We start from the raw sequence: 26325 nt of genomic DNA, 5'->3' as shown, positions 1-26325 counted from the left end.
ACACGACGATCGATCTCTTACTTCCCAATCGCGCAGGTAACCGGCGTTGGCATCTCATCAGACTTTGTTCCAGCCTGCCCTTCGCTCGAGCAATTTTTTCTAAATTCAAATGAAACTCCAAGTTTCCAGAGACCATTTCAGGGCTGAAACATCTATGATGTGTTTATACGAACTGAAGCGACGAATGAAAATTTACACCACAGTTGAGATTGGAAATCACTTCTCCTGTTCATTGGCAGACGCACTCACCACTGCGTCGACCTACAACAGTGTCTTTGTACAGTGGCACGCAGTACCATAGCACGTCTCCCTCATCAATCTATATTCCCGTTCACGTCTCAGTCTACAATATATTCCCACTAAACTCGACAGTATTTATTAGAATAGAATCTCAGTATAAAACGAAACTGGGGATCATGCCTGAAACCCCGACATATGGGCATTAATCGAATGAAACTATATGGTTCCAGAGACTTTTTCAAGTCACAGAGATCTATGATGTATGTGATGAGCTAAGGGGGAGTATAAGAGGGACTGCGGCGTGAATGAGAATTTGATTTGAGGACGCAGGCGTTGTGAGGTAGTCAGTTCAGTTGTGCAGTGCCACCGTACCAGGGTGGTGTAGTGGGTAGTCAGCAGGAGACCTTATAACACTATAGCTCTAAGGCTCTACTGATCTATTTTGCCTTTTGTTTATTTAACATTCTGTAGTTAAACTACTGTAAATATTATTTGACCATATCAATACTATAAGAGTGTTTACTCCTTTCTCTGTTAAAAAATTTGATGTCATGGTTTAATCATATGTAATGTATTGTCTTTATTAGTTAAATTCTTTGCCTCACTTGAAGGGAGACAAAACTTATCATACGAGGTGTGGCTGGAAAAAAACCGGACTAGTACTGGTGAAACAATAAAACGAATGGAATAAGGCTGAAAGTCGCGTGGCCTGTGAATTGACTCTCGCTCCGCCTACTGCTCGAGTTTCATCTTCCTCCTGCACTCAGTCTGCCCGTGGCGTCTGTTTTAAGTAGTTGACGTTTTGTCCGTGCGTCGGAAAATGTTGAGTGTACAGAAAGAACAGCGTGTTAACATCAAATTTTGTTTCAAACTAGGAAAATCTGCAAGTGAAACGCTTGTAATGTTACAACAAGTGTACGGCGATGATTGTTTATCGCGAACACAAGTGTTTGAGTGATTTAAACGATTTAAAGATGGCCGCGAAGACTCCAGTAATGACACTCGCACTGGCAGACCATTGTCAGCAAAAACTGATGCAAACATTGAAAAAATCGGTAAACCTGTTCGACAAGATCGCCGTTTAACAATCAGAGCAGTGTCTGAGTTAACAGGAGTTGACAAGGAAAAAGTTAGGCAGATTCTTCATGAAAGTTTCAACATGAACAAAGTGTGTTCAAAAATGGTTCCAAAGTGTCTCACAATTGAACAGAAGGAACGCGAAGAATGATTTGTTCTGACATCCTGGAAAACATTGAAAGTGATCCCACCTTCTTACAAAATGTTATTACTTGCGATGAATCGTGGTCTTTTACTTACGATCCCGAAACTAAACGCCAATCGATGCATTGGAAAACTCCTGGTTCTCCACGACAAAAAAAAGCACGAATGTCAAAATCGAAATTCAAGGCAATGATGATTGTTTTTTTTTTTTGACATCAAAGGGATTGTGCACATTGATTGGGTACCAGAGGGACAAACAGTGAATCAGCATTACTACATTAGCGTCCTGGCTACCCTACGTGAGCGAGTACGGAGATAACGGAACGATTTGTGGAGAAAAAAGTCATGGATCCTTCACCAAGACAATGCCCCAGCTCACAGTGCGTTGTCAGTGAAGACGTTTTTGGCAAAACACAACATTCCCATCTTAGATCATCCACCCTACTCACCCGATTTGGCCCCCTGTGACTTTTTTCTTTTCCCTAAAGTCAAGTCAGCTTTGAAAGGAACTAGATTTGAGACTGTTGAAGCAGTAAAAGAAAAAGCGACGGAATTAATGTATGGACTTACCGAAAATGATCTGCAGCATTGCTATGAACAGTGGAAAATTCGTATGGAGCGGTGTAGAGACCGAGGAGGAGAGTACATTGAAGGAGATAACATTAAATTGTAAATAATTGAAAATAAATGTTTCTTTCCAGAATCAGTCCGGTTTTTTTCTAGCCGCACCTCGTATATAACTGGAATTTGTGTAAATAATTTTTTGTAGAATTGTCAATGTGTCCAAACGATATGTTTTGTTCAAGATATCTTGTAGCTACTCTGTATTTGCTGATCCTCACTTACGGTTATTAGTTCTTTATATGTATAACAGGTGTTGTGGTTCCCCTCGGGAACGGAATCATGCAGCGCACGCAAAATGTGGTTGGCATGAAGGAAGAGGTGGGACAAAGTCTTAGTCGGGGACGAGCTACCAAACTGCCAACAGCTTATGTAAAAGTCGTGTAATGTGCTGGTGCCGAGAGAGGCTTTTTGTGCCCTTTTCCAATGTGCCAAAGCCTCGGATGCATGGATACATAGCTGGAACTATTCTGGAATTGGTATCTATCATCGCCACCAAGAGATAACATAGTCCAGCATTTCTACCTGGAAATCCAAGTACAAACATGCACTCGCCACCATATTGCGCAATAACTATAACGGAATAGAAGAATCGTAGAAATGTACAGTGAAGGATCAGCTCATGTGGATGATTTATATATTTAAATTATAAGGAAAACAAAAAGACTATCCATGAAAACTAACCTTGATTAATCCTCTGGCATACATCCACTTAAGATCCTTCCCATGCTAAATTGAGTACCGAGTGTCTTTATTGAAAAAATATTAAAGCCCAGTCTTTTACTAATTAATGCCTCCTGAATATAGTAAAAAGAAAGTTAAAGTTAATGTGGCAAAAGAGTGTGCTAAAGTAAAGGGTGTTTGTTGAAAGTAAGCTTGCAATCACAACTGCTTTCCAAAGACTAAAATAAATAATTGAATTTAAAGCAGTAGAGTAGTTCAAACGGGCATTAAAACAATTTGCAGTTACTTTTAAAAATTTTTGCTTCGTTATTGATAGTAGTGCTGCCTGTTCTAAATTGCAAAAGTTGAGTCAGTATCTTACAAATATGTCAATTTTTGTGTCTCACTGCAGTAAAAGTTGAGAACTGCAATTGTGGAAAGTTATATATTCATGCTTGCTAAGTGCTTGTTTCTCTCGTGTATTGAAGGTGCATATTAATCGTGTAACAGGATCCACAATTGGTCCATTGTGCTCGTGACAGATAACAAGTATCAGAAAGAGCACTATTTCTGAAAACAGCAACTGCTTTTATTCAGAGGACAGTGAGAAATAGTTTGCCAATGAACTCTTTTTTCCCCATGTCAGTTAGAAAAGTAATTGGTAAAAGAAAGACTAAACTTATGCCCAATTTATAATTTTGCAGTGAACTTTATTCACATCTGATGTCAGATAGGAAGGAGTTTGAAAAGTGATTCTAAATTTATTTCCAATACATGATTCTAAAGTGCACTTTAATAGTAATATTCTTGAAACCATTCACTTTGACAAAGCCTTGAAGGCAAAAGTGTATGTCATTATCTGTTGTATTTATGCAAATAGCTTTGTTCTTCTATAACTGTTAACACTTTCTTTAACGTCAACATCTGCTAGTGACAGAGTTCATTGCACTCTCGTGTGATAAAGTATAGGATGTGTCTTTCAATTAAAGTTACTCATATCTATTTTCTTGAACAAGAATGTTAGTTATTAGTAATTAGGCTGGCGACTGATTTTCTTTACTCTTTGACCAGTGTGGATAGGTAAAACAGTGTTTGCTACTGTTTAAATATTTACGTAATTCTGACTTTCACTTCCGATAAGCCACCTCCGTTAGGTACATCACGGTCAACACAGCAAAATTCCTTTCAGAGGTTAACACTGTACTGTTCCTTTATACCATAATTCGTTAACAAAATAGTATTAGAACGTAAATAAAGAGCAGTGGTAGTGTTATAAGCTGTGTTCAGATTGTATCCTTGGTACAAATTTTCATTCGGCCACTCAATCTGCAAATTTGATTTATCTAGTATTGCCGGCCGAAGTGGCCGTGCGGTTAAAGGCGCTGCAGTCTGGAACCGCAAGACCGCTACGGTCGCAGGTTCGAATCCTGCCTCGGGCATGGATGTTTTGTGATGTCCTTAGGTTAGTTAGGTTTAACTAGTTCTAAGTTCTAGGGGACTAATGACCTCAGCAGTTGAGTCCCATAGTGCTCAGAGCCATTTTTTTTATCTAGTATTCGGTCTCTTTCCGGATAGTTAAAGTACTTGTTCACTACAAAGCCGTTGTCGTCCAATTTTCCCATTAAGTATTGCTTTGCCACCTTTGTTGGAGGTTTTGCCAAAATAGTTCCAATTTTAAACTCTTGGCCAAAAAGTTCTGCACACGTTTATCAAAAACTGTGCTTCACATAACACTCAACAAAGAGAATGCGCTATTTTATTATGAGCATCAATGACCGTTGCATTTAAATAGTCACTAAACCCTTCAGGTTCTCTCTTTCCCTCCCGGTCTACAGCTAGTAGTAAGAGATATGGAGCGTAAAAGCTGTAGACGAAGCTAGAGATTGGAATGCATTAAACACTTACCTCGTGAAGTTTCTTTTTTTCTTCCTCCTTCCATTCTGGGCACAAAATCTTTTAGTCAGGTGGTGAATTTTTGCTAAATCTTTTAGTGCCGTGGTTAATTTAAAGGACTGACCTAGAGGGTACCGCTGTTCATGAACAGGAGAACGGACGAAATGCTGTAGACAGTGTCACTACTAAGAGATATGGTTTGGGAGAGAGAGGTGAATCATGCTGGTGCTTGCTGAGATACACAGACAACTCTGGCATTGACGTTTATTCCATCGAAGAATACACCGAGCGAAGTGGTGTCCGGTCATCCTGATTCAGATTTTCTGTGATTTCCCTAAATCGCTTCAGGAAAGTGCTAGGGTTTCTTCTTTGAAAGCCCACAGACGATTTCAGTCCCCATCCATCCCTACTCCGAACTTGCGCTCCGTCTCTAATGACCTCGTTGTCGATGGGGCGTTAAAAACTAATCTCATCCTTCTCCACCGAAGCATACCCAATACCTGTGCTGATGCAGGCGACATGTGTACTTGTGTCAGTCAAACGCCAGAGCCGGGATCTGCTGCCACCGCCGCACCTCCACCCCCCCCCCCCCCCCCCCAATTGTGACGTAACGGTTCCTTCGCGGCCCGAGCGTCGTCGCCGGCAGCATGTGTCAGAAGAACCGGAAGACCCGTGCCTGCCCACCGAAGTGCAGCTCGCTGTTCCGTTAAGCGCTTCTCGTAGTCACCAGGGGGTAACAGCCAACAGCCGTCGTTTCAGTAGGCCCTCAGCAGCTCCAGTCGCTCAGCCACTGCAGCTCGTTCGGTGACTGAGCACAGCCTCGGACCCGGGAGTTCGAGAGATCGCGTTCCAGCTCCGACCTTGGTGGCGGCAGCTTCCAGTGGGTCGGATCACGTGAACCAGAGAACGGAGTCCGGTCCCTCCGCTACTGCCCAGACTCGTGCAGCGCCCAGTTTCAGACCTACCCCGCCACCGCTGGGCAGAGCTCGCCGACTGATTCAGCAGTCCGGCTGGCCTCCGAAATTGATCACCCGATGGTCATCGTCATTGGCCTGCAACTTGAACCATCGTCATTGCCTCCGCATCCAGACGCAGACAGAATGGCGACATTACAGCCTGCATTGAGCTCGAGTTTTCCACATCCCACTAGGTGAATACAGGGCTGGTCCCCTCGTCCCGCCTCGCAGACACTGGAAAACGTTCGCACTTTATCATGGCTTACACTAGACTCAGATAGCTGAGGCACACAAATTCCGTCCCAGGTGGAATGGGATGGTGACAGGAAGGAAATTTGGCGACCTTCTCACACTTACATTGCCCAATCCGTAGCAACAAGGCCGACCCCTCGTTGCAGTGGGACAAAGGCCCTAAGAAAATGATGATGAGTGCCTGCATTGAGCCCCTGGGCTCCCTTATTTATACTTCTTCCTCATATGACGCTGTCCCTGTGGCGCGGACGAGTGGAGTATCCCTTAATAATAATATTTTCCTAGCCCACTTCCGCCCCTGTATACTCGTTGCTGTGCACTGTTGTAACTGAAAGTACAGGTTTTTTTGTAGCACGTCAGCACTGTGGATTGCGCCTGATTACTCCACACTCGTCTACACACTTGTTTACAGTGCCCGCCGGGCCGTGCTTCCTCACCTGCCAACACTGTCCTGAACTCTTGTAGCAGAACCATTTGCTTAATAACAACACAGCCAGCGGCCACTGTCCGATGCGTCCACCGGTCCCTTGACTTCTACCTTCTGCTCATAGCTGCGCAGAATTTTCAAGCATTCCGCGAATCCATGCCTGTATTGATTCGTGGTGCAGCATACCTCATCCCTTTCGAGAAGAGTCGTCCCGAACCTTTAGTATCAGGCTCCCACTAAATTACCTTTACTCTAGAAATTTATGTATTGAGGTCAATTCCGCCAATTCGCAATGTAGAGTTCCCAACCAGAACTTCGCACCACACTAGTATTTCCCCCTTAACTAACTTCCATTTACCCCATTGAATTCTTGCTTACTAATTAAATATTTAAAGCTAATTACTCTTCCTGCCAACTCAATTTGCCCTTTTCTTACATGATATACTGCGAATTATGGATGAAGGGCAATAGGCTGATTACATATTTCTGGATTTCCGGTAAGCATTTGACACGGCGCCCGACTGCAGGCTGTTAACGAAGGTACGAGCGTTTGCAGTAAGTTCACAGATGTGTGAGTGGCTCGAAAATTTCTTAAGTAGTAGAACCTAGTACGTTCTCCTCGACGGCGGGTGTTCATCAGTTACGAGGGTATCGTCATAAGTGCCTCAGGAAACTGTGGTAGGACAACTGTTGTTCTCTGCATACATAAATGATCTGTTGGATAGGGAAGGCAACAATCTGCGTTGTTTGCTGATGATGCTGTGGTGTATGTTAAGGTGTCGAAATTGAGTGACTATAGGAAGATACAAGACGACGTAGACATAATTTCTTGTTGGTGTGATGAATGTCAGCTAGCTCTAAATGTGGAAAAACGTAATTTAACGCGAATGAGTAGGAAGAACGAATGTGCAACGTTCGGATAAAGTGTGAGTAGTGCTCTGCTTGACACAGTGAAGTCGTTTAAATACCTGGGCGTAACGTTGAAAAGTGATATAAAATGGATCGACCGTGTGAGAAGTGTGGTAGGAAAGGGGCATGGTCGACTTAGTTTATTGGAAGAATTTTGGAGAGAGTGGTATACCTGCAAAGGAGATCGCATGTAGGACGCTGGGTTGACCTATTTTTAGTACTGCAAGAGTATATAGGAGCCGTACCATGTCATATTGAGGAAGGATATCGAGGCTAGATTTGTTACCGGTAGGTTCGAACAACACGTAAGTGTTACGGAGATGCTTCGGGAATTCAAATAGGAATTACGGGAGGAAAGGTGACATTCTTTTCGAGGAAGACTATTGAGAAAATTAGAGAACCGGCATTTGAAGCTGACTGCCGAAGATTATACTGGAACCAACATACACAGCGTGTAAGAAGAGCAAAGGTAAGATACGAGAAATTTTGGCTCTTACGGAGGCATATAGTCAGTCGTTTTTCCCTCGCTCTATTTGCGAGTGGAAATGGTTCAAATGGCTCTGAGCACTATCGGACTTAACATCTATGGTCATCAGTCCCCTAGAACTTAGAAGTACTTAAACCTAACTAACCTAAGGACAGCACACAACACCCAGTCTTCACGGGGCAGTGAAAATCTGCGAGTGGAACAGAGACGGGATTAACTGGTAGTGGTACATGGTACCCTCCACCACGCACCGTAAGGTGGCTTGCGGAATATCTATATCGACGTAGACGTAGAATGCCGGTCAACCATTCTATTGGTAATTTGCGTGTTGGCACATGTACAGCCAGTGCCTGCTTGCGTTTCAGCGAGAAATACAGCACGCAAAAGTCCGCTAGAAACACGCAACTGGTAGACGATTCCTCTGCTATTAATACTTTGGCCTGTTGTTGTTCCAAGAAATTGTATATTTGCTCCATATCTGTCGCGTCGAAATTCTCCTTTGCTGGAACATTATCAATTTTATCGAAGGTCTGAATATTGCTTAAATAAGTTAAGTTTTGAATGAGTAATACTCTCAGAGACCCTTGCGGCCAACACAATTTTTTCAGTGACAATGTTATAATAGTTAAGCCTCTGAGTGTAGCCGGAAGCCTGTCGTCCCGATTACCTCACAAGTCATGTCATTAATAATCATTTCACTTTCCTAAGGCTCGAGTTTTCTCAACCCTTTCTTCCTTCTTCACAGCTGTTTAACCACACAGTTTCTGGCGTGAATACTGAGTGTAAACAATGTGTTCCTATCATCCGGAAAGAAATTCTAGTTAGCAGAAGTACCTTCCCGCAACTTGTCCCATGTACTTTCCCCAGAAATAAACTGGCTTCTCACGTCCTCATATCAGTTCTTACTTGAGCAGCCAGACAGACCTCAACATTCCCATCTTTCCAGCTCTACTCGTGAACCTACGTCAGTCTGCCTGTACTTTGAGACTAGCAGTACTTTCCATGTTCACACCAGCATCGCCGACCGGGGTGGCCGAGCGGTTCTAGACTCTTCAGTCTGGAACCACGCTGCTGCAACGGTCGCAGGTTCGAATCCTGCTTCGGGCATGGATGTGTGTGATGTCTTTAGGTTAGTTAGGTTTAAGTAGTTCTAAGTCTAGGGGGCTGATGAGCTCAGATGTTAAGACCCATTCTGTTTAGAGCCATTTGAACCAAAATTTCTTTCTGAAATCCACGAAAACCACCACATGTGCTCCACACTTCGACTCTCTGCTTAACAAACCCTCATGAATAACATAACGTGGCTGTGAGATAAATGCCTATCACTCCTCGTCCTTTGCCTGTGCTCCCAAGGACTCTTTCACGCTCTGTCTTAACGCACTCAACATCGCTACCTTAAGATTTAATGTATCTGCATTTCCACGTGATTTTCCTGACTTTTGGATTACCTTGTTCACGAATTCATTAAGCTTAAGTGGCCACCGAGATAATCTACTAGATCGATAATTTAACCCATCCAGTCATTTGCAACTTCCTGACAGATTGAAACTGTGCGCCAGACCGAGACTCGAACTCGGGAACCTTGCCTTTCGCGGGCAAGTGCTCTACCAACTGAGCTACCCAGCACGACTCACGACCCGTCTTCACAGCTTCAATTCTGCCACTGCCTCGTCTCCTGCCTTCCAAACTTCACAGAAGCTCTTGTGCAAACCTTGCAGAACTAGCACTCGTGGAAGAAAGGAGAAGAGGTACTGGCAAAATTGAAGCTGTGAGGACGGGTCGTGAGTTGTGCTTGGGTAGCTCAGATCAGTCTGGCTTTAGCTGTCGCCGCCGTCGCACGCTCCTGAAGTTTGCCCCGTGAACGTTCAGTGTTTACGTCAGTGTTTTCGTGTTTCGTGATTGTTTATTGGCGTTTTGCACGTGAATTAAGTGTTATAAATTGAGCTATTGGTCTTCGTTCGTGTCGTCTTTCTACGTAGTGCCGTTGGGATTTCGGCGTTGTCCGAAATTTCTTCGCTGCAGAACACTATGGCAAACTCCGTGAGAAAAAACACCGTGATTTTCACCTTCGACAAGTACACCCGTCGAATACAGCCCTCTGCACTTGAAATACACGACTGGATTACCGAGGTAAGTGGCCTTCATCCTTAAGCGGTTGATACCATGCAGCCAGACTCTGATGAATACTGCATTTTTGTAAAGTTTAACGATCCCGTGAGTGTAGACCACTTTCTGGAAAGATTTGGTTAAGAAACGGAATTTATACATCTTGATGGTACTAAAAAAACTGTAAAACTCAGGAATTCCGAGTCTGTAATTAGAAATGTTAGGGTTTTGAACATTCCCATAGAAGTAGACAACTCGAAAATTAAGGATGTCCTTCCAAAGTATGGGGTTGTCAGGCAAATAGTCAACGAAAGCTGGTTCAAATGGTTCAAATGACTCCGAGCAATATGGGACTTAACATCTGAGGTAATCAGTCCCCGAGGACTTAGAACTACTTAAAAAACCTAACTAACCTAAGGACATCACACACACCCATGCCCGATGGAGGATTCGAACCTGCGACCGTAGCGGTCGCGCGGTTCCAGACTGCAGCGCCTAGAACCTGTTGGCCACACCGCCCGGCAACGAAAGGTGGGCTTCGAATTTTAAGCTGCAGTGCTTTAACGGCATTCGCTCCGTGGAGATGGAAGTGAAGGCAAACATTCCCTCCCACATCTTTGTTGACGGGCACAAGGCGCATGTTACTTACTCAGGGCAAACCCCTACATGTCATGTATGTAACGAGTCTGGTCACCTCCGTCAGGACCGCCCTCGCCGTGTTTTTGTGCTAGCAAATAACCTTACGCAACGCCGGAATTTAACGTTCAACGATTTGTTGCCAGCCAGTAATACAACAGAGCCGGCGGCAGTCGTGGATCCTGTTACTACCTCTGAAAATGTTGCACTTCATGTTAATGACTTTCCGTCTTTAAAACCTGCATTAACTGCTGAAATTCCGTCCCATGACAGCGAGATTCCCACTAAAAAGCGTCCTCTAGAGGACACTGAACAAAATGTTGATGAGGACTCTTCCTATGAAACACCCGTTGCCAGGAAACCGAAGCCCAGTCCTGAAGATCTATTGGAAGTGGAAAAAGGAGATGAAATGCAGGTCGATGTGGCTCCCACATCCGCACAAGGAATTATATCGCCACGAACAGATAGTGACGCAGCTGGTAGTGACCTTTCACAGAAATGTGACCCTGAGCCTGAGGTCACAGCTGCAATAGCCGCATCAAGTGCCCAGCCAATACAGTAAGAACAGTACGAGGAAGTAAACAACCTGCTGACTCCGAAGCGCAACACCGCCCCGAAGGAGGAAATAAACAAGCATCACCGCCTCGCCAGCAAGACAACACAACAGACGACACGCCGGAGCCAAATATTGACGACTCGCAAGCCATCGCCGTTGCGAAAGACGGCCACCGTCGGAGACTGCGACGGAAACCAGGTCTTGCTGTCACACGTCATCAAGCGAAAGGCACACCAGAGAAGAAAGACATCAAGAAAAAGAATATTAAATATGAAGTAATCATGTCCAACACTGACGAGGAGAAAGAGAAAGACCACAGTAACTTATAGCAGTGCATTGTCAGGATTTCAGGATAATTTTCTCTTCAAGCACTTTGTTTTAAAGCAGTAAAAATTTTTCTAGGAAGTTAGTACATGTAATGGGCACACAGCTTGTAAAGACCGTGACTTGTAGAGAAGCACGTTGCTGCTATAATCATACCGATCCTCATCCCAAATAGCTTCTTCTGGTATGTCTGTGATGCAAGCTTATAGCATTACTACTATTAACATTAATAAAATACAGTCACCCTTGAAATTGGCAACACTAAAAGTATTCTTGTACCAGTCTGGGACAGATATCGCGTTGCTACAAGAAGTTGCGATAACGGAATTTCGGATCCCAGGCTTTTTTGAAATTGTTAATGTTTCTACGGAAGCCCATATCGGTACAGCCATTCTTATAAGGGAAGGCATTCTGGTGACTGAAATCGGACGACTAGAATCAGGAAGAGCCACAGGCATTAAAATTTTCGATGTGACCGTGCTTAACTTTTACGCCCCATCAGGAAATTCCCATAAATTGGATCGTGCGAGGTTTTTTTCAAGATGAACTAATTTATTTATTGAGGAAATACCCGTGTTCTCTTATACTAGGTGGAGATTGTAACTGTGTTTTAAACCAGAAAAATCAACAACCCAATTTCAACTACTCGCCACTGTTAAACAAGTTAGTAAGTGATCTACAACTTAAGGATGTGTGGGAACTTCAGCACCCGACGTCAGTCGAGTTCACGTATATAGCCAGCCACTCCCGCAGCCGACTAGATAGAATTTACGTGTCACAAATTTGGAAAATTTTTTATTAAAAATTTCAAACTGTTCCCGTGTATTTTAGCGATCACAGTACACTTTTAACTTGCTTTAATTTAAGTGTACAGCCAACCCGTCGATTCAGAGGTCAATAAGAGTAGCGTGGACTATGTGCCTCCGCACAGCAGACAAGCACCCGACAGTCATTCAGGGCTAAACCAAGGCTGCGGAAAGTTGTCTTGCAGTATAGTGTAGCGAGGCACAGGGAGTTGAGGAATACAATGGAGTTTTATTATAAAACTTAAAGAGACTTATACCAACAGGCACTTGATGACGTAATTCGTCTGAATGATATCAAAAAAATAAAAGCCAAGTTATTAAGCATTAAACGGCAACAGATGGAGGGACTAAAAGTTAAATCGAAAGCCACATCAGTAGCAGCAGATGAAACAGCTTCTCCGTATCACTTGTTGTGGCATGCTAGAAACAGACGTCAAACTTATATTGATAAAGTCCAGACGCATACTGGTACAAGGCTCACTGGCCGAAGTCCACAGGTACTATGACAACTTATATGCCCCTACCACAGTGGACGATGCAGCTCTCGAGGACTTTCTCACTATTTTAGGTCCACAATTGTCAGGAACAGAAAATGCTGACATCCTGTCACCTATTACTAAAGATGAAGTGCATGAGGCAGTGCGTAACTCACCTCTCAAAAATTCTCCAGGACTTGATGGCCTCCCTGTGGAGTTTTATGCCCGCTACTGGTCTATAATTGGGGACAAGATCACTTCCATGGCGAATGAGGTCCTGAACGGAAAAGCGGTCCCTGCAGAGTTTAAGGAAAGTAAAATAGTACTGATTCCTAAGATAAAGGCAAAACCAACTTAAACAATTTTCGACCTCTTTGGCTACTAAATTCTGATTACAAAATAATTTCGCGTATTATCAACAAAAGACTCTCTGCCCTTTCCAACAAAATATTGAGTCACCATCAATCTTGTTCTCCAACCAGAACGATATTCGAAAGTCTATCTGCATACAGAGACGTCATTGCAATTACCTCAGTGACAAGTATAAAATGTGCTTTAATCTTTATACATTTCAACAAAGCTTTTGACCGCGTTAGTCATAGATACCTCTTTGCGACGCTGTCAAGAATGGCTTTCCACCCTCAGATTGTCAACATGCTAAGAAATATTGCAACAGGTATAAATGCGAAAATATCAATCAATGGCCAAACATCTAAACCCATACAGTTAAGGCGATGGGTTCCATAGGGCAGTCCCCTATGTAAGTTTTAATTTTCCGTACCTTTAGAGCCCTTTCTCCACACTGTCCACGCACGATTAACGGGCACCACATTGAGTGGTGAGAAAACTGTCACACGAGCTTATACTGATGACGTGGGTGTTGTAATAAGGAATAAGGAGGAGACAGTTACACTGGAAAGAGAAATCCAAAAGTATTGTCTAGCGTCGGGAGCGACAACATGTGAAAACAAAAGTAAAATATGGGCAAAACAAGACAACAAACATAAAACTTTGGGAATAACCTTAATGGCATGTCCGATGAGGATGGCTGCTTTTAACTGGACGGAAACTAGGAGGGAAGTTCATGGAGCTGTAATGGAGAACATCCATCGAACTATGGACCAGGTGCAAAAAGTCAGATTCATCAACTACTGCATTTTGTCTAAAGCGTATTTCACTGCGCAAGTATTTCCAATCCCCAAACTAGTAGCGAAAGGGATCATGTCCACTGTTACCAATTATTTATGGCGAGGAGACATATTCAGGGTTGGTGCAACTACCGTTATACTGGATGTCAGAAACGGGGGCCTCGGTTTGGTGGATATTCGAAATAAAGCGTCTGCTCTGTTCCTCAAACGGAGTTTCCATATACTCAGAGAACTTCCACAATGTATAACCGCAAAGCTCTTTGAGGCTGTGACACTCCGTAGCCTACAAGCACCGATTGATGTGCGAAGTATTAATGCCCGTCTGCAGTATGTGAGGAACTTTTTTCTCGAAGCAAGTTATCTTAGTGACGAAATCAGAAGCAACACATGTATCACAGCGCGCGACATCATACTTGAAAGGAAGTTAAATGAGGGCAGAAACAAAATTGAAAAGAAATTCCTTAATTGTGACTGGGAAGCTGTATGGCGGAACATCAACTATGCCGGGCTATCTACAGACGCTATTTCCGCATGGTACAAAACAGTTAACAATGTCATCAGCAACAACTAGAGACTATATGGGATAGGTTTAAACCAGACACATCTTTGTGGAAAACGAAATCTGGTGGATACACTTATCCACAAATTCACCTGTTGCGGCAATGTGAATAACTGGAATTGGATCAGGCAACAAATCGCCTTTCTCACCAGATCCTTGACGGAATATATAACGCCGTCGCTCCTCCTGAGACCAGACATGACATACTTTCCGAAATTAAAAACCAACGCCATTAGCTGGTTACTAGGAAAATATGTTAGTTATGTCATCAACAAACTTGGGTCGGACAACGAGGTAGAATTCCGCGTTTACATGAAGTGTGAATGCGCAAAAATCAGCAACCACAAGAAGCACTACGGCAACATGCTGAAGATTATTTTTGAAAGAATGGGTGTCGGTTAAATAAGTGGAACCACGACAACACCTTGAACGAGAACGAACAGGTGAAAATCAAAAGTCACTTGTGTTCTTATTATTATTTGCTATTACCTTGCTTCCGAAACTTCTATGTTACAAGAATAAAATGGTTCAAATGGCTCTGAGCACTATGGGACTCAACTTCTGAGGTCATTAGTGCCCTAGAACTTTGAACTAGTTAAACCTAACTAACCTAAGGACATCACAAACATCCATGGCCGAGGCAGGATTCGAACCTGCGACCGTAGCGGTCTTGCGGTTCCAGACTGCAGCGCCTGTAACCGCACGGCCACTTCGGCCGGCGTTACACGAAGAGTTTTTATCAAAACATTTTGTTCAGAATTATTCGTGTTCGACTTCCAAAGCATTGGTGTGATTCAAGAAGAATTGTTAAGTTTTATCAGTGTTCAGTTTCTACTCAGAGAAGAGGTTTGTTTGTCTTTCTTACATCGGAGAATGGGAGATTTGTGTTAAGATTTCTGCACACTTAGTGCTATGACCCAACAGGGAACATGAAAAAGGGGTGGGAGGTGTTTGGGCCTCGACGCACTGGCAGTGCCGTGAACAGACCCCACTGTTAGTGCGGCGTGTACCACGCCCTGACCTTCCTATAAAAAAAATATAAAAAAATAACTGCTGCATATGATTAATGCGTTGTGTGACGGTGTACAATTTTCTGAATTTTAAAAAAAATGATGGATAGAACGTCTGCCATGTAAGCAGGAGATCCCGGGTTCGAGTTAAAAAAAAGAAAAAAAGTGGTAGAGCACTTGTCCGCGAAAGGCAGAGGTCCCGAGTTCGAGTCTCGGTCCGGCACAAAGTTTTAATCTGTGAGGAATTTTCATATCAGCGCACACTCAGCTGCAGAGTGAAAATCTCATTCTGGAACCAGTCATTTAATCGCGACATGGTCCGGCACGATCTTAATCATCCTAACATACACGTGACATCGAAAATACGTAATACCATATATGGGCTCCAACATCACTTTCTCATTCGTTGAGTAGTTATATTTAACCTTGTTTAACTGCCTTGAAGCTTAACCCAGCGATGTTCTTGACCGTATACCATATGTCCCAAAACACAACCGAATGCATCATTTTAAGTGTCACATGACATGAAAAACTCTTTCTCGAGACGTGGAAAAAATACCGCATCTTAAACTAATTTCCTTTAATTTTTCAAATACCACTGGAGAATACGATCATTTCATTTCAATACTGTGAACAATGAAACTTCGCCCCTTTTTCAGTAATTATTCAAGAGTTCGGCTATTTTTCCGAACGTCTTTGCGGCCCGTTTACAATATTTACAAAGGCCGATGAACGACTGTAGCTGCTTAGTTGCACGTGGTGTTGGAAAATTTTGAACTGCGTCTGTAAAACAAAGATCGTTCTATACATCAAGTCCACTAATCACACGCCCCGATAATGCACCAAATCCCACTTGTCTTTACATAACGTCAAACGTGCAAACGTGCTGACAGTTCGTCACGTATCAAGTTATTCCGTGTTATCATAGATACAGTAAACTATGGAGCCGCGAGCACCTCCGGTCCAGTAGCTGCTGGAGATTCGTTAGTTTTTTTTTTCCTTCGTTAGAAGGCAGCTGACGCAGCAGTGACTCAGCCTGCCACTAGAATGCTTCGAATATTTATTTTCCCTGTGCACTAAATAAACTGCATTAGTTATTTTGTTCAAACTTTACATATTGCTTTTTCTTATTCCTAAAATGATGCTGTCCAAATTTCATTTCGTTATTTATTATAATTTCGAAGACAGAAAATTTTACCTAAAAATCACAAAAATCATTTTGGTACATCAAAACGGATCTAGTCACGGCGTTAGATTAACTTCCAGCATCATATGGAGCTATAACGAAAAGTTCATATCCTAAAAAGTCAATTAACTAGAATCTTTAATTGTATAATGTTTGTAAATTTTGACATAATATTGGAACTTATATAATCAATATTGAGTTATATTTTGCTATGTGAAAGTGTTGGAGTGATTGAGAGAGTGAATGAGGGACATACGAAAATTAGGAATATTTTATTTTGTGAAGATCTACGTGAAATCCAACACGTGAAAAAGAAATCCTCCGAAAAATCACGAGTCAAGTGACGTATATTTGAGTAAACATGATTTTGTGGAATGACAGCCAGAAAAGAAGTTAGGAATGGAATAATTTTTTATTTAATTTTGCGGTTACTTCATACATAATTCGATTTATTAATAAATTTAATGAAGTAAACTAATATTTTGCTTACGTAAAATTGCTTCAGAAATTGTGATAGTATGAGGGAGGATTTTTCCACAGACTCACCGACAAAGTATATTCTGGTTGGCCATCCAGATCAAAAGCCAGTCAGAATTGAGAGCTTTCCGCGCGAAGACAGGGGTGCTGTCTATACGAGTAAACTCCTAGGGGACCCGCTTCATGAAGTTTTACCGAACGCATCACACTAGATCACCCTTCGCAAATACACTCCTGGAAATGGAAAAAAGAACACATTGACACCGGTGTGTCAGACCCACCATACTTGCTCCGGACACTGCGAGAGGGCTGTACAAGCAATGATCACACGCACGGCACAGCGGACACACCAGGAACCGCGGTGTTGGCCGTCGAATGGCGCTAGCTGCGCAGCATTTGTGCACCGCCGCCGTCAGTGTCAGCCAGTTTGCCGTGGCATACGGAGCTCCATCGCAGTCTTTAACACTGGTAGCATGCCGCGACAGCGTGGACGTGAACCGTATGTGCAGTTGACGGACTTTGAGCGAGGGCGTATAGTGGGCATGCGCGAGGCCGGGTGGACGTACCGCCGAATTGCTCAACACGTGGGGCGTGAGGTCTCCACAGTACATCGATGTTGTCGCCAGTGGTCGGCGGAAGGTGCACGTGCCCGTCGACCTGGGACCGGACCGCAGCGACGCACGGATGCACGCCAAGACCGTAGGATCCCACGCAGTGCCGTAGGGGACCGCACCGCCACTTCCCAGCAAATTAGGGACACTGTTGCGCCTGGGGTATCGGCGAGGACCATTCGCAACCGTCTCCATGAAGCTGGGCTACGGTCCCGCACACCGTTAGGCCGTCTTCCGCTCACGCCCCAACATCGTGCAGCCCGCCTCCAGTGGTGTCGCGACAGGCGTGAATGGAGGGATGAATGGAGACGTGTCGTCTTCAGCGATGAGAGTCGCTTCTGCCTTGGTGCCAATGATGGTCGTATGCGTGTTTGGCGCCGTGCAGGTGAGCGCCACAATCTGGACTGCATACGACCGAGGCACACAGGGCCAACACCCGGCATCATGGTGTGGGGAGCGATCTCCCACACTGGCCGTAGACCACTGGTGATCGTCGAGGGGACACTGAATAGTGCATGGTACATCCAAACCGTCATCGAACCCATCGTTCTACCATTCCTAGACCGGCAAGGGAACTTGCTGTTCCAACAGGACAATGCACGTCCGCATGTATCCCGTGCCACCCAACGTGCTCTAGAAGGTGTAAGTCAACTACCCTGGCCAGCAAGATCTCCGGATCTGTCCCCCATTGAGCATGTTTGGGACTGGATGAAGCGTCGTCTCACGCGGTCTGCACGTCCAGCACGAACGCTGGTCCAACTGAGGCGCCAGGTGGAAATGGCATGGCAAGCCGTTCCACAGGACTACATCCAGCATCTCTACGATCGTCTCCATGGGAGAATAGCAGCCTGCATTGCTGCGAAAGGTGGATATACACTGTACTAGTGCCGACATTGTGCATGCTCTGTTGCCTGTGTCTATGTGCCTGTGGTTCTGTCAGTGTGATCATGTGACGTATCTGACCCCAGGAATGTGTCAATAAAGTTTCCCCTTCCTGGGACAATGAATTCACGGTGTTCTTATTTCAGTTTCCAGGAGTGTAGTATGTAAAGCGGGAATTCGGTTCGGTTTTCGCTGACAAAAAGTGACTTGAGAGGGAAGCATTTTAGCGTTCGTTTTTTATGTGATTTCGTATGAAAGATAAAAACTCCTCCCTAACAGGCCATGAAGGCTCAACGGTACCAACAGGCCGCCGTGTCATACTTAGCCCATAGGCATCACTGGATGCGGATATGGAGGAGCATGTGGTCAGCACACCGCTCTCCCGGCCGTGGCAGTTTCCGAGACCGGAGCCGATACTTCTCAATCAAGTAGCTCCTCAGTTTGCTTCAGAAGGGCTGAGTGCACCCCGCTTGCCTACAGCGCTCGGCAGACCGGAAGGTCACCCATTCAAGTACTAGCCCAGCCCTACAGCGCTTAACTTCGGTGATCTAACGGGAACCGGTGTTACCACTGCGGCAAGGTCGTTGGCCATGAATGATAGTCGCGTGTGAAATACTCTAATCGAACTTAGAAAACCCGTGTAGCATATTTCGCATTTGTGGCGGAATATTATGGCAAGCACTTCCTGCAAAGGAGGACTACTGAATCAGGCGAATGTTTAAGTCACGTAAAATTTTGGGTCAGTGACTTTTCAGGTCGTGAATATTCAGGCAGAATTTAATAAATTTCTGGCCGCTTTGGTATGACTCTGTGTAGCACATCTTTACAACTGTAAACTTGCAGAGCCGATATTAGTGCAGGCGTAAATACGGACTTGATAGCCATTTCATGAGTCTTAGTGGCAATAAGTAGTCAACAGAACTTTAAACATCTTGCTACAGGAAGGTAGAACCCGAACGTCCGATATTTATCATGAACTTTCAGGAATTGATTTTTAACAAGAGTTTTGCGGCCTCTATCTGATAGGTATTAGGTTTAAACCAACCTGATGGTACCTATTACGACAGAATAGAGAGACAGTTAGCAGACAAGAAGTCTGTCGAGGCAGGTGTGAATGTTATAACAATACGAAGAGAACGGACCCCCGCCCCGCCGCATGTAGTCTAATAAAGACATGCTCAAACGCTCCGGTTAATCCTCTGAAAAGACAATAACGTCATCTAGATACAAGTATTTGGTTTTATGCTCTCAGTACCCCATCTAACAACCCTTAAAAGTTGTCGGTGTGTTCCTTAGTACAAACGGCATGCGCTTGTAATGAAAGTGGCCACACGATAACGTAAACACAGTTTTTGGCCTTTCATCAGGTATCACTTCTAATTGATTTACCCACTCCTGGGAGCCATTTTTGTAAAGAACCGATCCTGGTCCAGATTATCCTAAGTCCCCGTGATGTTTGGAATGGGATAAGCAGCCGAAATGGTTCGTACATTTAGATATCTGTGGTCACGGCAAAGTCTGTAGCTCCTTGTTCCGTCCACCGACTTCTTCGGCGCAACTACTGTACTCGCCCTCCAAGGGCCATCACTCAGTTCTATGATCCCATAAACTCTTCTACTAATGGTTGCAGATACTTTGTTATACGGTATGGCTTCCAGTAAGTTAGTGTGCTATCCCCTCTTGGCATATGATACTGTATCACCGGGGTTGCTCATTACCCTTTGTCTGCACAAAATAGGTCACTTAAGCACAGCAAGTTTTCCATAGTCCTTCTATCATTGCACTTCAAGTGATCCACTTTCCCTCGTAACACTCCCTTGTCGACATTTGGCTTTTGGATTTCTCTAGAATTGACCTGTCGAGCTCCTTCCAAGATTCCAGAGTGACTACTGCTGCACTCTTTGACAGAGTAACCTCCTCTCTGCCAGAGTCATCCGCAATAGCTGGACTCATTCGTTCCTCATTACTGTCACAGTTGCGTCAAATTCCTAGGAACAAGACAACGCGAACTATGCAGCTCTTCATTGCTTAAGAGTGTTTGAACCACACATAATGTTTCTCTCGGCAAACAGGTATCCTTTGAAAGCCATACTACCGTCCGCGTACCTGCTGGTATTTTACTCTGCTAATCGATTTTTGCTGAACACGTACGCATTTCAGTTGGTTTCAGCCCCATGACAAGTTAGCCTCTGCCATTGCCTCAACTGCAACTGTTTCCTCATGTTGAAACAAAGTCCCACTGAATTCCACTGTGCGTCGCCAGAGATCAACCCTAGAGTGATGTTTGTTGAGAACGTCTAACCGAATAATCAGTGAATAACCTTCTCCTATGCATGACAATATGTTCCCTGAATCTAATTTTCGCAACGGGAAGCTCCAGCACTGCCGTACCCAGGGATACCACACTACCATCGACAATCCCACGTAACTCACACCGTGGTGGCCCCACTCCCCTCTTTTCCATGAGGTCGAGGCTGATAACGGACGGATGCACCCCTGTGTCTAGCAAAAATCTCTTTTTCATGCCACTCTCCAAGCCCACTAAACATTGTGCACTAGCGTGTGCAATGTTACGGTCTGTTTGGACTGCCTTCCGATGGTTGAAACACTCCCGTTTGTGTCTAACAGATGCTTCCCTTGTGAGTGCTTCCCACCTTTCCTACTTCTACAGTTAGGTACCTGGTGACGTTCGCCACTACACGCATAGCACTCTGGTTGTTTAGACTCCTTCCTTATACTCTCCTCCCGGCTACATCTATAACACCTGATTTCAGAAGCGAACATCTGTTGATCAACTCTATGCTTTATTGCAATATACAGGGTGTTTATAAACGAATATCGCAGATTTAACGCTTTATAATATTTATTATATTAAACTTACAGTTATAAATGATATGTCAAATGAAAGAGCAACTCAAACAGTTATACCAAGAACCTTATAAATGTTCAATGTGAGCACCATTTGTCACACGGCACACATCAAGTCTATAGCCGAGTTCTTCCCAAACGTTGATAAGTGTTTCTTCAGTGATTGTAGCAACAGCTGCTTCGTCCGGTTTCTTAATTCAAGGAGGTCTGCTGGTAGCGGAAACACGTACACACGATACTTGATGACGCCCCAACGGAAAAAATGGCATGGCGTTAGGTCGGGTGAACGTGGAGGCCACGCAAAGCAAGCTCTGTCATTGGCCCCTTGCGGCCTATCCAGCGCTTGGGTACAGTGAAGTTCAACCAATCACGTACTTCCCTATGCCAGTGAACATTTATAAGGTTCTTGGTAAAACTGTTAGAGTTGCTCTTTCATTTGACGTATCATTTATAACTGTAAGTTTAATGTAATAAATATTATAAAGCGTTAAAACCCCGATATTCATTTATAAACACCCTGTACACCTCCTCTATGTGTGCACTCTCAAAACAAACTTATTTTCACCTGACTCAAATTTCGGCTGAACGTGATTTGCTTTCTCAGCTTCTAACTTACTGTTAAGTTCCTAATGTCCCTGCCTCTCGTGCTCTAGTTCCTGAGTCAACGCAAGCACTCGCTAAGTTAAAGCAGTAACTGAATCCACGGTATTAGTAGCCCGTGTTTCCACCATTCTGCATGCTCTGCTTCTATCTTGATTCAGATGAAAAACAAAAAAAACCTTCCATTTAACTGCCTTAAAAATCTAACCACAAGTTAATTCTTCCAGCGAATCATCTTCCACCTTCACTCATACACTCAATACAGCTACTAGCTAAATGACTACTTCGCCTACACAGAGAGCAAGTAGTTGTTACAGTTCTGGTACACGGAAAATCATGCTAAGAATACCTGGAAAATGGGTATCTCGTTGGCTCTAAATTATCATGTCCACCATTACCTCTAGCAAAGGTAAGCCTAAAGTTTCCTGTGGCTTCACAAAATTAATTGTAAACATCGCGTATCCTAGCTCACACAATTAACTCTGATACCGAGAGCAAACACCAAACATAACATAAATAAAACTAGTCGCATTACAGTACATAGTGCCGAGCTGACGCCACCGAACCTACGTTAAGTGCCACTGCCTCACTCACCACCCTCCAAAACGTATTCCCTCAGAAAACCTCAGTACTGGACGTGGACGTACACTTTCCTGTTAAACTTGTTGTGTTGGTAAGTTAAACGACCGCTCTGACACCAAACTGTTACGACCCCATCACTCCCTCCACCCTCCTCTCCCCCACTCCCCTCTCACTTCAGTAAGGAATGAAAAACAATGGCTGAGACATATGGTTTGGGAGAGATGGGTGAATCATGTTGGGCCCTGCAGACATACACAAAGAAATTTTGCTTTTCTATTCCACCGAAGAACACACAGTGCCTCAGCTGATCCAGACAACGGCAGCGTGGCATTTGATTGTGTGTCAGTGCAAACGTTAGGACCAGAACCTGCAGACACCTCGAGCGCAGCTGGCTCTCCCTTCAAGTGCTACTCCTGATCACTATGTGGGGCGTCAGGGGGAAACAGCCGGCAACCGTCGTTGTGCCAGAGCCATAGAAGCTCCAGTCACCCTGTCCAGAGTGGCTCAGTCAGTGAGGACAGCCTCTGATCCAGGAGGATGTGAGATCGCGCCCCGGTCCTACCCTTGAGGATGACATTTTACAGTCCTTCGGACGACGTCATCCAGAGAGCGGAATATGGCCGCCCCCATGCTCCTCGCCCCTATGTAGCGCCCAGGAATCGCGCACGTCTCGCGGCGGCTGTGGATCGTCCGTACAACAGAACTCGACGGTTGATTCAGCGGTCCAGTTGGCTGTCGAAATCCATCACCAGATACCACTTAATCAACTGTGGTTTCGCCGGCCGGAGTGGCCGAGCGGTTAAACGCGCTACAGTCTGGAACCGCACGACCGCTACGGTCGCAGGTTCGAATCCTGCCTCGGGCATGGATGTCTGTGATGTCCTTAGGTTGGTTAGGTTTAAGTAGTTCTAAGTTCTAGGGGACTTATGACCACAGCAGTTGAGTCCCATGTAGCTCAGAGCCATTTGAACCAGCTGTCGTTTCCTCCACTTCCAGCTATGGACTGCATTACTATACGACTGTATGTATTGAGCCTCTGGGCTTCCTTATTTACAATCTTTTTCCTACGCCACTGACGTACTCTTTCGAGGGCACGGTTGGAGTGCTCCTTAATCATCATAATGCCAGCGCCAGGGTACAGAGTTTGCTAAGCGTTGTTGTAACTGCAATGTAAAGGTTTTTCGTAGCACCTCAGTGCCCGGTGTTACACCTGATTACTGCACAGCAACCTCGACATTTGTTTATAGTGCCCGCCAGGATGTGCTTCCTCACCTGCGAGCCGTGTCGTACATATGCTTCGCCACCCCTTTGCTTGATAACAACATTTCCAGTGCCCCATGTGCCTATCTCTCTTTTAACTTCTACCTGCTGGCCATAACTGCATAAAATTTTCAGAAATTCCGCAAATCCATGCCTGTACTTATTTGTGGCGTAGGGAGCATTCATTCCTTGTCCTCTTCATTCCTGTACAACTGGTAAGCCGCTATTATGAATTGAAATTTATGGTAGAAAGTTATGATGTGTGACATAGTCATTACAAAGGCGACAACAATCGAAACTCAGTGGGAACCACGAAAATCTCTCATAACAAACATTTGTCATTCATTTGCCGGTTTGAATCATTATGTCTTCCTCAGATTGATCTGGAAAGAGAAAAGGGGATTTTAAGAAAAAAGCGTACGTAAGAGTAGGTTATCAACTATTACAAACTGCACCTTAATATACATATACTAAAGCTCCAAAGAAACTGGTACAGGCATGCGTATTCAAACGCAGAGATACGCAAACAAGTACAGTACGGCGCTGCGGTCGGTAACACTTGTATAAGACAACAAGCGACTGCCGCAGTTGTTAGATCACTTACTGCTCCTACAATGACAGGTTATCAAGCTTTCAGTGAGTTTGAGCGTGGTGTTATAATCGGTGCACGAGCGATGGTACACAGCAGCTCCGAGGTAGCAAAGAAGTGGGGATTTTCTCGTACGACCATTTCACGAGAGCACCGTGAACATCAGGATTCCGGTAAAACATTAAATCTACGACATCGCTGCGGCCGAAAAAAGATCCTGCAAGAACGGGATCAACGACGACTGAAGAGAAACTTTCAACGTGACAGAAGTGCAGCCACTCCGCAAATTTATGCAGACTTCAATGCTGGGCCATCAACAAGTATCAGCGTGCGAAACATTCAATGAAACATCATCGATATGGATTTTAGGGGCCGAAGGCCCACTTGTGCACTCACCTTCGTCCGATAACGCCGACATCGACTGCTGATGACTGGAAACATGTTGCCTGATCGGACTAGTCCAGTTTCAATTTATATCGAGTGGATGGACGTATAGAGATATGAAGACAACCTCATGAATCCATGGACCTTCCATGTCAGCAGGGGACTGCTCAAGCTGGTGAAGGCCCTATGATATTGTGGGGAGTATGCAGTTGGAGTGATATGGGACCCATGATATGTCAAGATACGACTGTCACAGGTGGCGCTTCCGCAAGCATCCTGTCTGATAACGTCCGTTGTGCATTCCGACGGAGTTGGGCAATTCCAGCAGAACACACGTCCATTATTCCCACAGAAAAGCTCCAGGAACACTCTTCTGAGTTTAAACACTTCCGCTGGCCACAGACACGAACATCACTGAGCATATCTGAGATGCCTGACAACGTGCTGTTTAGGAGAGATGTCCACCCCCGTCGTTCTCTTACAGAATTTTGGACAGCCCTGCAGGATTCATGGTGTGAATTACCTCCAGCACTACTTCAGACATTAGTCGAGTCAATTCCAGATCGTGTTGCGTAGCTTCTGAGTCATCTCGGGTACCCTACACGATATTAGGCAAGTGTGCCAGTTTCTTTGGCTCTTCAGTGTTTTATGGAAGGTTAGCAGACATTTCTTTTCTGGTCAGCAGTGTTCTGACTGGTTTGATGCAGCCCGCCACCAATTCCTCTCCTGTGCTAACCTCTTCATCTTAGTAGCACTCACAACCCACATCCTCAATTATTTGCTGGCTGTTCATCTACTTAGAGGCCATCAATCCTGATGTTAAGTTTCTCGCTGTTCTCATTTCTACTGTGTTTCATTACCTTCGTCTTTCTTCGTTTTACTCTCAATCCATGCCATGTATTCATTATACTGTTCATTCCATTCAGCAGATCATGTAATTCTTCTTCACTTTCAATCATGCTAGCAATGCCACCAGTGAATGGCATCATTGATATCCTTTCCCCTTGAATTTTAATTCCACTCCTGAACCTATCTTTAATTTCCGTCATTACATCCTCGATGTACAGATTGCACAGTAGGGGCAAAGGCTACATCCTTGTCTTACACCCTTTTTAATACCAGCACTTCGTTCTTGGTCGTCCACTCCTATTATTCCCTTTTGGCTGTTGTACATGTTGTATATGACACGTTTCTCATTATAGCTTACCCCTTCTTTTCTCAGAATGTCGAACATCTTCCAACATTACCATTTCGAACACTTTTTCCAGATCGACAAATCCTGTGAACGTGTCTTGATTTTTCCCTATTCTTGCTTCCATTATTAACCACATCGTCAGGACTGCCTCTCTTGTGGCTTTACCTTTCCTAAAGCCAAACTGATCATCAGCTAGGGCATCCTCAATTTTTTTCTCCTTTCTTGTGTATAATATTCTTGCCAGCAACTTGGATGCATGAGCTGTTAAGCTGATTGTGCTATATTTCTCGCACTTGTCAGCTCTTGCAGTCTTCGGAATTGTGTCAATGATGATTTTCCGAAAGGCATGTCGCCAGACTCATACATTCTGCACGCCAACGTGAATAGTCGTTGTGTTTCCT

The 26325-nt window shown here is 44.4% G+C and overlaps 1 pseudogene; it reads right to left on the bottom strand.

The window, feature by feature from the left end:
- Nucleotides 1–18917: 18917 nt before the first annotated feature.
- Nucleotides 18918–19035, bottom strand: LOC124712588 (annotated as a pseudogene).
- Nucleotides 19036–26325: the final 7290 nt, after the last annotated feature.

The sequence above is a fragment of the Schistocerca piceifrons genome, chromosome 8, assembly GCF_021461385.2.
Source record: "Schistocerca piceifrons isolate TAMUIC-IGC-003096 chromosome 8, iqSchPice1.1, whole genome shotgun sequence".
NCBI lineage: Eukaryota > Metazoa > Arthropoda > Insecta > Orthoptera > Acrididae > Schistocerca > Schistocerca piceifrons.
The sequence above is the reverse complement of the archived record's forward strand: the minus strand, read 5'-3'. Positions and strand labels throughout refer to the sequence as shown.